Genomic DNA, 10,535 nt, shown 5'->3' on the forward strand with positions numbered 1-10,535 from the left:
TAATTCTCGCAGCTAGCTGCGTTCTTCATCGATGCACGAGCCGAGTGATCCACCACTAAGAGTTGTTGTGAGGTTTTCGGGGGTTCTCTTTCCCCCTCCGTGTTACGCCCTTTCGCCCCCGCCCCTTCTCCGCGCACCGCACCCGTGGCGGTGGCGGCGGGGGGGGGGGAACCTTGTCTGCACCGGTCGGGTGCCGGCCTGCTGTCCCCGAGGGGGAAACACAGACAGTGGCGGGTCTCACCGCGAGAGGAGGGCCCTCTGCAGGTCCTTTCTTTCTCTCGCGGCCTAGGGCGCTCAACCGCCCGTCCTCACCCCCCGGGACATCCTGCACGGCCCGCGCAGCCCTCCACGGTGCCCGCCCTTCGTCACTTTTTGGTCACCAGTAAAAGGTTAGCGTGCCAGCGCTTTTCTCGGGGAAAAGACCACGCTCGCACACAAAACGCCAGGTGCTTGGCTCGGAAGGGGCCGGCCGGCCGAGCCCGCACGCCGCACACCGGCCCGGCCCGTCCCTTTCGCCCTTCCTCCCCGCCCCCTCACGCCAGAGCGCGGGAGGGTTAAGGGGCTGTAAGGGTTGTGGGCAGACGGCGGGTCGGGAGGGCAGACGGGGAAAACGGCCTTTCGGCCCCCACCACAGAGAGGGTGGCAGGGTAGCCCCTCTCCGTCCCGGGCTTCCCACGGAGCGGAGCGCGGTACGGTGGGCAGCGCCGGGGAGACGGGGCGGGGACGGGCATCCTCAGATGCCCTGGCCGCCCCCCCTACCCCGGCGCCAGGCCCTCCGCTGCGCCTGTCCCGCAGGCCGCCTCGGGCCGCGCAAGTCTTTGAACCTCCGCCTTCCCCGGGCCCCACGGCCCGCAGAGAGCGCTAGGTACCTGGTCCCTGGGTTGAGGGAAACGTGTCCAAACCCTCTGGGGCCTCCCTCCCCCGCCGCCGCACACGACAGGCGGGCAGACGGCGCGCGGAGAGGAGCCTGGCACCCGCCAGCCGGCTCCGCGCGCCTCGGAGGGGGCGTCCGTCCCAGAAGGCGTGCCGTGGTGCCACCGCCGCCGCCGCGACCTCTCCCGGGCATCCGGGGTTTCCCTCCGTACCCGGCGTGCCCCGGGAGGCAGACGCGACTGGGCCGCCCCGCCGGCAACCTTCTCCCCAGTCGCCATCCCAGCCGCACAGCTGCAGTGAGCGCTCACGCCCGCGGCGCTTCGCCAGGCCAACACTCGGGTCCCAGAGTTGGCCGCCCCTCCCCCGCCCCGCCGCCTCCCCGCCACTGCCGTTGGCGGCGGCGGTGGCACGCGCGGTACAGGTCAGGGAGGACGGCCACGGTGCCCCGGGCGGGCGGGCCCCGCGTCACAGGGGCGGCTTGGGTGCACGAAAGGGGGGGAAGGCACCAGGGTGGCCCGGCGGCGGGCCAGCACCGTAGGCAGAGATCCCCCCGCCTCCCGTCCGTCGGCCTCGCCCCGCCCGACCCCGGCCGCCCGGGGTGCTGGACGGAGCAGAGCGTGGAGGGGGCGGGGGGGAGGCGTCCGAGGCATCCGTCATCACCCTCGGGGGGGGTGGGGTGTCTGCGCCGCCGTCGGGGGCCCGAGCCGGCCGTGCGCAACCCCGTTAATGATCCTTCCGCAGGTTCACCTACAGAAACCTTGTTATGACTTTTACTTCCTCTAGATAGTCAAGTTCGACCGTCTTCTCGGCGCTCCACCAGGGCCGCGACCGACCCCGGCAGGGCTGATCCGAGGACCTCACTAAACCATCCAATCGGTAGTAGCGACGGGCGGTGTGTACAAAGGGCAGGGACTTAATCAATGCGAGCTTATGACCCGCACTTACTGGGAATTCCTCGTTCATGGGGAATAATTGCAATCCCCGATCCCCATCACGAATGGGGTTCAACGGGTTACCCGCACCTGTCGGCGTAGGGTAGACACACGCTGAGCCAGTCAGTGTAGCGCGCGTGCAGTCCCGGACATCTAAGGGCATCACAGACCTGTTATTGCTCAATCTCGGGTGGCTGAACGCCACTTGTCCCTCTAAGAAGTTGGACGCCGACCGCTCGGGGGTCGTGTAACTAGTTAGCATGCCAGAGTCTCGTTCGTTATCGGAATTAACCAGACAAATCGCTCCACCAACTAAGAACGGCCATGCACCACCACCCACAGAATCGAGAAAGAGCTATCAATCTGTCAATCCTTTCCGTGTCCGGGCCGGGTGAGGTTTCCCGTGTTGAGTCAAATTAAGCCGCAGGCTCCACTCCTGGTGGTGCCCTTCCGTCAATTCCTTTAAGTTTCAGCTTTGCAACCATACTCCCCCCGGAACCCAAAGACTTTGGTTTCCCGTAGGCTGCCCGGCGGGTCATGGGAATAACGCCGCCGGATCGCGAGTCGGCATCGTTTATGGTCGGAACTATGACGGTATCTGATCGTCTTCGAACCTCCGACTTTCGTTCTTGATTAATGAAAACATTCTTGGCAAATGCTTTCGCTTTGGTCCGTCTTGCGCCGGTCCAAGAATTCCTAGTCCGAACTACCGTTACTCCTCATTCCACAAGGAGGGTAGTGTAGACATACCCTAGGTCAGTGGTCACCAACCAATAGCTCAGGATCTGCTGGTAGATCTTGGAGCCTCTGACAGGTGATGCTACCTGCTTTGGCCAAGATGTTATCAAGTGCTGGCACTTCAGGAGTCCCTCTCCCCACTTCTGCACATCTCTGGCACTTTGCCTTAGAGCTGCACCCCCGGTGCAGGGCAGGGAAGGGAGAGGAGGCAGTGCTGATGTCAGGGTGCCCCCTTTCCCACTCTGTAGTCTGTTGCCACAGAACTGGGGGGAGGGGTACAACAGGACTTGAGATAGAGTTTGCTGGCTGCTTTTGAGAGTGGTGCAGGGCCAGGGCAGGGATGAGCCTCCCTTAGCCCCACTGCACCACCACCCAGGAGCTACCTGAGATAAACAGTGTCCAGCTTGAGACAGCTCCAAACCCCTGCCCCAGTCATTAAGCCCCTCCTGCACCCCAAGTCTGTCCTAGCCCTTAGCCTCCTGGACCCAAACTCTCTCCCAGAGCCTACACCAAGAACCCCCACTTGCACCCAACTCCCTGCCCTCACCCAGCTCAGAGCCCCTCTCACACTCCAAATCCCTTAGCCAAAGACCAGAGCCTGCACCCCGACCCTCTGACTCAGACTGATGAAAGTGAAGGAGGATGGGGGAGGGAGGGAAGGAGGGAGGATGGAGTAAGCAGGGGCAGGGCCTTGGAGAAGGGGCACAAAGGAGGTGGGGACAAGTGTATTTGGGTTTGAGGTAGATCCTGGATTGCACTTAAATTCAAAAAGTGATCTTGTGCTTAAAAAGGCTGGAGACCACTGCTCTAAGGCCACCCACCCTTACCCATCCCTAGAGCTTAGGTGTAACCTTACACTTTGAGGGATCTTTTACCAGTAAAAGATCCTTAAACAGTAATATCCCAGTTAATCTCTATTTATTAACAATCACCAAAACCAGATGCACATACCAGGCATACAGTGCTCACCACTCCCAGTGGGACAGAACAACTCATCTTTAGGGCCAGTCAGGATCAGGTCCATCTAGGCAGCTCTGGTTTCTGTTCAGTGTCATTGGCACAGGGTTGAAGTGGTGGCAGCTCTGATCTTGGTACAGTGTCCTGGAGTTGGTTCCCAAAGAATTTCCTTTTGGGCCCCAGTTTATATTGGGATACCTGAGTCCTGCTTAGGTCTACCCTAACCAATTATTTTAGTATAATTTTACTAACCAATCACAACCTATAGTAACAGAATTACTTTACCAATTATACTCCACCATCTTAGTTGATTTACACCTAGCAAAATTAATTATACAGCAGACAGAAACAGTCACAAAGCAAACAGAGATCACAGAGACAAACAATAGGAAAGTGAGGACCATTGTCATGAAATGAGGATTCCACAACTTCAACTATTGATAAGCAGTTTCTTGCCAGTCAAAATGCTGTTAAACTAAGTTTTCTCTACCCATCTTGAAATCTATTTCTTTATCTGGTGACAGTGGGTGCCATTAGGACAGGGTCTCCTTAACAGTCAAGTATGACACTATTGTAATGTAATTTAGATGGAATGTATGTGACTCCAAGCTTTGCCGCGCTAATGGTTGCTACTCTTCAGTCTGGCTGCAGAGGAAGGCTTTAGGCCTTCAGTTATGGCTACAGACCTTCCAATATGGCTACAGAAAAACCATATTATTCCATTCCTCTCCTTAATGAAGCTTTTACTAAAGCTCTCATTACTATTTCAGGAGTCCAATACTCAGAGTGGCTGAGCTTGGTCTTGCCTCTTGGGTATTATTAACTAAGGCCTTATTTGACTTTCCATGTCATCTTCCTGCATCTTTCAATCTGTTCTGTTCATCCAGCAAGCCACTGCAATTGTACTCGCTAATTTAGCCAGTTGGATTCTAATGATCACCACAATGGGGTGAATAGTTATATTTAGCATACCTGTTGCAGAAGGTGATCGGCCTAATAGCGTTTCCCCCCAGGAGTGAAGTCCTGCATCTACAATAGTTTTTAGTAAATGCGTGATTTCTGCATTATCATGTTGCACTTCAACACATATTTGTTCCCCTGTCTGTGCAATATACTGTAAATGTGAATGTAACTTAGGATGGATTAATAATTTTCTTATCATAGTCATATTCATCCCGAAGGTTACAGGGTTACATTGTGATACAATTGTGGTTTAAACTTCAGGTAGTTTACAGTCCAAATAGGTACATACTATCCAAAATAACAACTTCTTGTAATGTTGCAAAAACATCTATTAGCTAAATGAGTCATAAAATACAGTTCCTTATCATCTACTACTACAATTGGACAGTGACTTCTCACACAAACACATCCCCTTCCTGCATATACAACAGCAGACTCATTCAGCAAATATATCAAACATACATCTTTGGGTTCCTTTGTCTTTTTATTTAGAAACATTCATCCCATTCTTGTAAATTTTGATTCCCACACACATATCCCAACACTGAAACATGTCAGTGTTTTCTATTGTTGTTGTTTTTTTACATGCCTAGGAATGATGATCAGTGGAATACATAATCAAATGTTTTGTTAGCTGGATTTCCATAGGCACCAATGGATAGATATCAATAGTTAGGTTGGGTGTACAGTTATTACATATGCTTGTAGAACCATTTAATTTTTACTTAGGGTAAAATTTACCAATTTCCACCATACCATTAATTGTCTTTCCCTTTCTGTAACATTTTCCCACTACAGTTTTCTTATTTCCAAAGGCAAATTTCCTTGCATACCTTTCCAGATTATTTGAATGATCAATTGCTGACTTATTTCCTGAGCCTGTCTACAGGCTAATGCTAGGGAAACATTTTCTTGTACTGATCCCATAGTTCCTGCTAGCAGTAACAAATTCTTTTCTCCCTGCTGTTGCCATACTGGCAATATGGTAGAAAATAATTGTTGTCCCATTCCTAATTTTGATAAGGATGCACTGACAGGCTTTCCCAACTCTTGTATTTCAGCTGTAACAGAACTTTGTTTACCATTACTTCTATGTTAGTGGCAACTAGTACTCTAAATCTTAATCCAATTTTACCCTAAACAGTTTTTAATACACTTGAGACCCCTCCCCCCCCTTTTTTTTCTTAGCTATCCACCCCTCCTGGCTACCAAGCAAATATAATATCCTTCAGTAGTTCACATTAAAATAGTGTTAGGGTAGCTCTATTTTTACAGGGACTTTACTGTACTGCCCCTTACAGTAATTAGGGAAGGTGTTAATGGCCCCTAACTTTTAATTGTATAAAACATCCAGGTGCATTCGGCTGGACTTGCAAGCTGGAGGTTGATTAGGACATTTTAATTAACGCTGATTATTTTTATAAACCAATGTTTTTACATACCCTTTTTTAGACATAATATACAACAATGCTAGCAATAAGACAAACACCATAGAACAAACACAAACATAAAACACAATCATTGTTGTAACAGTAGATCCGTGGTATTTTAGGTTGTTCTTCAGCTGGTACCAGCGTTTTCTGATTTTCTGAAAGACAAAAAACATTTTTCTACTCCTTTGGGAGTGGCAGATTATTGCTTAAAATACTCCTTTCTTTCTTTTACAAATATCTTGCTGATTCCTTTGTTTTACCTGCAATTACCCCCATACTTACCTATGTTTTTGTTCTGTAGGCAGGCAGGGTTTCCATTTATTTCAGTGGGGCCCTAAATATTTTGAGGCTTTAGACTTCAGACCCCTCAACACCATTCTAAACGAAACCACCTCAGTTCTTTCCATTCCCTCTGCTTTGTTACATTTTTACTCAGAGAACTGTGGGTAGGTCAAGGCTAGGGAGAGCTCTGCAGGAAAGGAGAGGTCTGCTGGGGAGGGGGACAGGGAGGACTAGGAGAAGTGATGGAGGGAGCCTTAGTGACATAAAGTTTTCTCTGCAATGAGGGGGTCGTTCTTCCCCTCACCCCGCCACCCCATCTACCTTAGCATGCTTCCTACATGACCTGAGTGGTAGGAAGGTCACCAGAAGAGCCCCTACTTCCCTGACCCATCCAGGCTGAGGCTGTAAGCTCTAATGTGGAAGTTCTAGCTTCAGAAGGTGACACTCCTGTTTTCCCTGGGCCGTTCACAGCACCACTCCCTGCAAGCTGGGAGAGGGACCAACCCCTTTCCAGGACTAGACGTTGAGGATGGATGAACAGATTCCCTCCCTTCAGACTGTCCTGAGCCCTCAACTATAAAGAGGAAGATAGTCAGACACCTAATATCCAGGGTGGCTGGTTCTCTGTCTGCTACTATGAGGCCTGCTGGGAAGCAGGAAAACAGATACGCAGGCGAAGATAATTGAAATCCCTCCTAAAGAGCTGCCAAACAGAGCACTCTGACAATGGAGGGCCAGAACTTGGATAGGGATGAGCACCTGCCCTTCCCATTAGTTTCACTGGGCATTACAAGTGCTGTGCATCTTTCAGGATTAGGTCCCATTAATCCTGGCTACCCAGCATAGCACCTCCTACTTGGAAAGGGCTCTTACGTCTGCCTCTGCAGCCCAGCCTCCTTGGATGTAAAATGAGTCAGTTGCAGCTCGGAAGAATATTGACCCCACTTCAGACTTCCAGGACAACTTAACAACTGCTGCCTTAGATCGCCACATTGCAAAGCAGACAGCAGCACTAGAATTGACATCCATTTGTCTTATTTACAAGTGTCCCGGGAGCTCTAATGGCCCTGTGTATAGGGCTGTAGTTTGACGCACAGGGAAGTGCTACTGAATGAAATACCAGCCCCACTTCCTGTAGCCCTGGGCTGGGCAAGTTCTGAGCTGCCTGAATCATGATTAGGTGACAGGATACAGCACAAAGTGCAATGGCTCTGGGTTTTATCTGCAGTGGCATTTCCAGGAATAACCTGAACAAATGTCTGGTTGTTCTGTGTCTCTTACTACAAAAGGGGGCTGCATTGCAACATCAGACAAGCAAGATCTTCCTGAAATCGAAGCAGTTGGCATTCTCCTGCTCTCACTTCACTGTCTGCCTGGCTCTCTGTTCCCAAAGTAAACAGCTGCAGAGGCGAACACAGGCATTGTTGAACTTTTTTGGCAAGTTAAATCATAACCTCTGAGCTGCATGACACGTACACACCTTTTCCCCCGTGGCAAGTCATGAAAGCATTCCGCTTCCTTCGACAGCCTCCTCCTTAACTCACTGCTGCTTTCCTTGAGTTCTGCATGTGCATGCTCCTGAGGCCAGAATCTGAGAATGGTGCACTGGGGCACTGATTAATCAGTGGGATATAGCAGACCGGAGAGGCTCCGTTTGACCCAAGTAGCACTCCCAACATTTCTTCATGTAAGGCACTCTCAAAACCCATAGTATTTCAGTGGATCAGGTCACAGCCTGTGCTCCCTATAGGCTGTGCGCTTCTGTGGCTGCTCTGGAAATATTCAGATGCTGCTCAGCTGATTAGCAGAGCGCCCACAGCTAGGTTTTGAGTTTCTATGAATACTGCACATTTGCACGTGACTTGGTGCACATAAAAAAATTATTCTGCCCATGGGGATTGAAAAAATCCTCACATGGATGGAAAAGATTAGAGGGAACGGTGGTCATGGTAGCAGTCGCTTCTTTGTTCCCAAGCTTACTTCTACCTCTGGGGCTCACACTAGGCCTTGGTTGCCAAGGTAACTGGCTCCATGGCCTAGGAGAGGAGGGATTGCCCCGCACCATGCAACAGACAGCCCTGTTCCTGCTCAGGTACTGACAACCCTGCTCTGCGGCGAAGCCTCTGAGCAGAAAGCTTTAAGAGTTCAATCCTGCCAGGCCTTCGGCACCTCTACTCCCACTGAATGTGGTGGGAAGCATCAAATGTGCCCCAAGAGTGCTTGCGGGATGAGGCTGTACTGCCATATATAAAATGCTCTGCAGGTTTCCTCCCAAAGTTCAACCCACTGCAAGTCTGGAGAAACAAGCCTGCCTAACATCAGACCCGCTGACAGGGGGAGGCAGGGGAGGGGGAAAGGGGGCAGCTACCTGGGGGCCCGGTAACTCAAAGGGGCCCTGGGCTTCAATTGCTGCTGCTGTGGCAGTAGTGGCACCCAGAGTCCTAACTCCTTTAAATGGCTGCTAGAGCACTAGGTGGCGTGCTCCGGATGGCTCTTAGGGCTGCCTGGGGAGGTGGGTACACCACATGGTGTGCTCCAGGCAACATTGTGGTGGGGGCATGCTATGGTCTAGGCAGCACTAAGGGTCAGCTGCCCTCGGCCCCACTCCTTCTACCTGAGGCCCCACCCTTTCCAGGAGTGTGGAGACCCCTTACCCCATCATACTCAGGAGCCCAGAGCTGTCAGTGCTCCTGCCTACTATGACTATGCTATGGAGGAAATTTAAATGCCAGCTTGAACATGCTGGCTCCTGAGTGAGCCTAGACCAGCAAGCCCCACTCACCTGGGAGTTCTCTTGGCTGTTGTTCCTCAGGCAGACTCTTGGGCCCATTAAATGATGGACCCTCCCCTTCTTGAGTTCCTGCAAATTGAGCTTTGTCTCCCTGAGTTGTTTGGATAATTATCCCCCCTTCCTGGTTTGGACTTCCTGCCAGGGAACTAACCTCAGTGCATCAAGGGATGGAGCTGCATAATGTCCTTCGGTCTCTGGACTGGAGGGGGCTTCAGTGAGGAGGGAGAAGACCCTCCTCCTCAAAAAGCAGACTGGCCTAAAAGCAGCAGGCGTCCTTCCAGCTCTCTCTGAAATAAGCACAAGCACCCGGAATGCTTGCTGATTGCACCTGTACCATAGCTCAGGGCCTGATCCTGCAGGGCACTGAGCACCTTTCCTGCCCACTGAAGTGAATGAGGGGAGTGAGGATGACTGTCACTGGCAGGGATGCCCCTAATCTATACCTACAGTCCTATGAACTGTAACCAAACTCATTTGCTGCTACCTCTTGGTCAGATAAAACACTGGGTTCCAGACACTAACCATGAAGAGCATTCTGGGCTGTGAATAAAACCCTGAAGGGTGATGTCCTGAATCCGTCAGTCGTTTCCTTCCAGGCTGTCGTTTTCAAAGGCATTTATGGCAGGAAGACATCCAATTTCCTGTGTAGGAGGTGGAGCACTCCCTGTAGGCATCTGTGACACTGAGCCAGAAAGGATCACACAAGGAGCAGGCTAATTGACTCAGATGCAACCTTTAAAGACCTATTAGTAGATAATGACTATTTTTTTGCAGGTTTATATATGTATTTTTTGCGTATTTACATATGTTTACAACACTCCTGTCATCTGAAGAAGTGGGTTGTGCCCACAAAAGCTCATGATACCATCTACTTGTTTTGTTAGTCTTTAAGGTGGTACTAGATTATTTGTTGGCTGTGTCTAGACTGGCAAGTTTTTCCGCAAAATCATCTGCTTTTGCGGAAAAACTTGCCAGCTGTCTACACTGGCCCCTTGAATTTCCACAAGAACACTGACTTCCTACTGTAAGAAATCAGTGCTTCTTGCGGAAATACTATGCTGCTCCCATTCGGGCAAAAGCCCTCTTGCACAAATCATTTGTGCAAGAGGGCCAGTGTAGACAGCACAGTACTGTTTTGCGCAAAAAAGCCCCAATAGCTAAAATGGCGATCGGGTCTTTTTTGCGCAAAAGCGCGTCTAGATTGGCATGGACGCTTTTCCGCAAAAAGTGCTTTTGCGGAAAAGCGTCCGTGCCAATCTAGACGCTCTTTTCCGCAAATGCTTTTAACAGAAAACTTTTCCATTAAAAGCATTTGCGGAAAATCATGCCAGTCTAGACGTAGCCGTTGTGTTTTAAGTTTTTCCTGTTACAGACTAACTCGGCCACCCCTCTGAAGCTTTTGTACATATGTATTGTTAGAGACTGATGAAGTCACCAAAGAGTTCCTGTCTGTCGCTGTATTCACTTAATGCAGAGATCAAAAAGAGACGCTAACATTAGTAACATCACTGTCCTCATTTCTCACTGAAGCATGTAGTGAACTACCTGTGTAAATGGTGGGAGATG

At 50.8% G+C, this 10,535-nt stretch overlaps 1 non-coding gene across 1 annotated transcript in view; it reads right to left on the minus strand.

Annotated features, from left to right (window-relative positions):
* The window catches only part of LOC142818535 (5.8S ribosomal RNA), a 153-nt gene extending 89 nt beyond the window's left edge, over positions 1 to 64 (minus strand). Inside the window, exon 1 of the ribosomal RNA XR_012896042.1 lies at positions 1 to 64. This exon is cut by the window's left edge and continues 89 nt beyond it. This is a non-coding gene — a ribosomal RNA (5.8S ribosomal RNA).
* Between the last annotated feature and the right edge of the window lie 10,471 nt (positions 65 to 10,535).

This window comes from Pelodiscus sinensis, chromosome 15, assembly GCF_049634645.1.
Source record: "Pelodiscus sinensis isolate JC-2024 chromosome 15, ASM4963464v1, whole genome shotgun sequence".
NCBI lineage: Eukaryota > Metazoa > Chordata > Testudines > Trionychidae > Pelodiscus > Pelodiscus sinensis.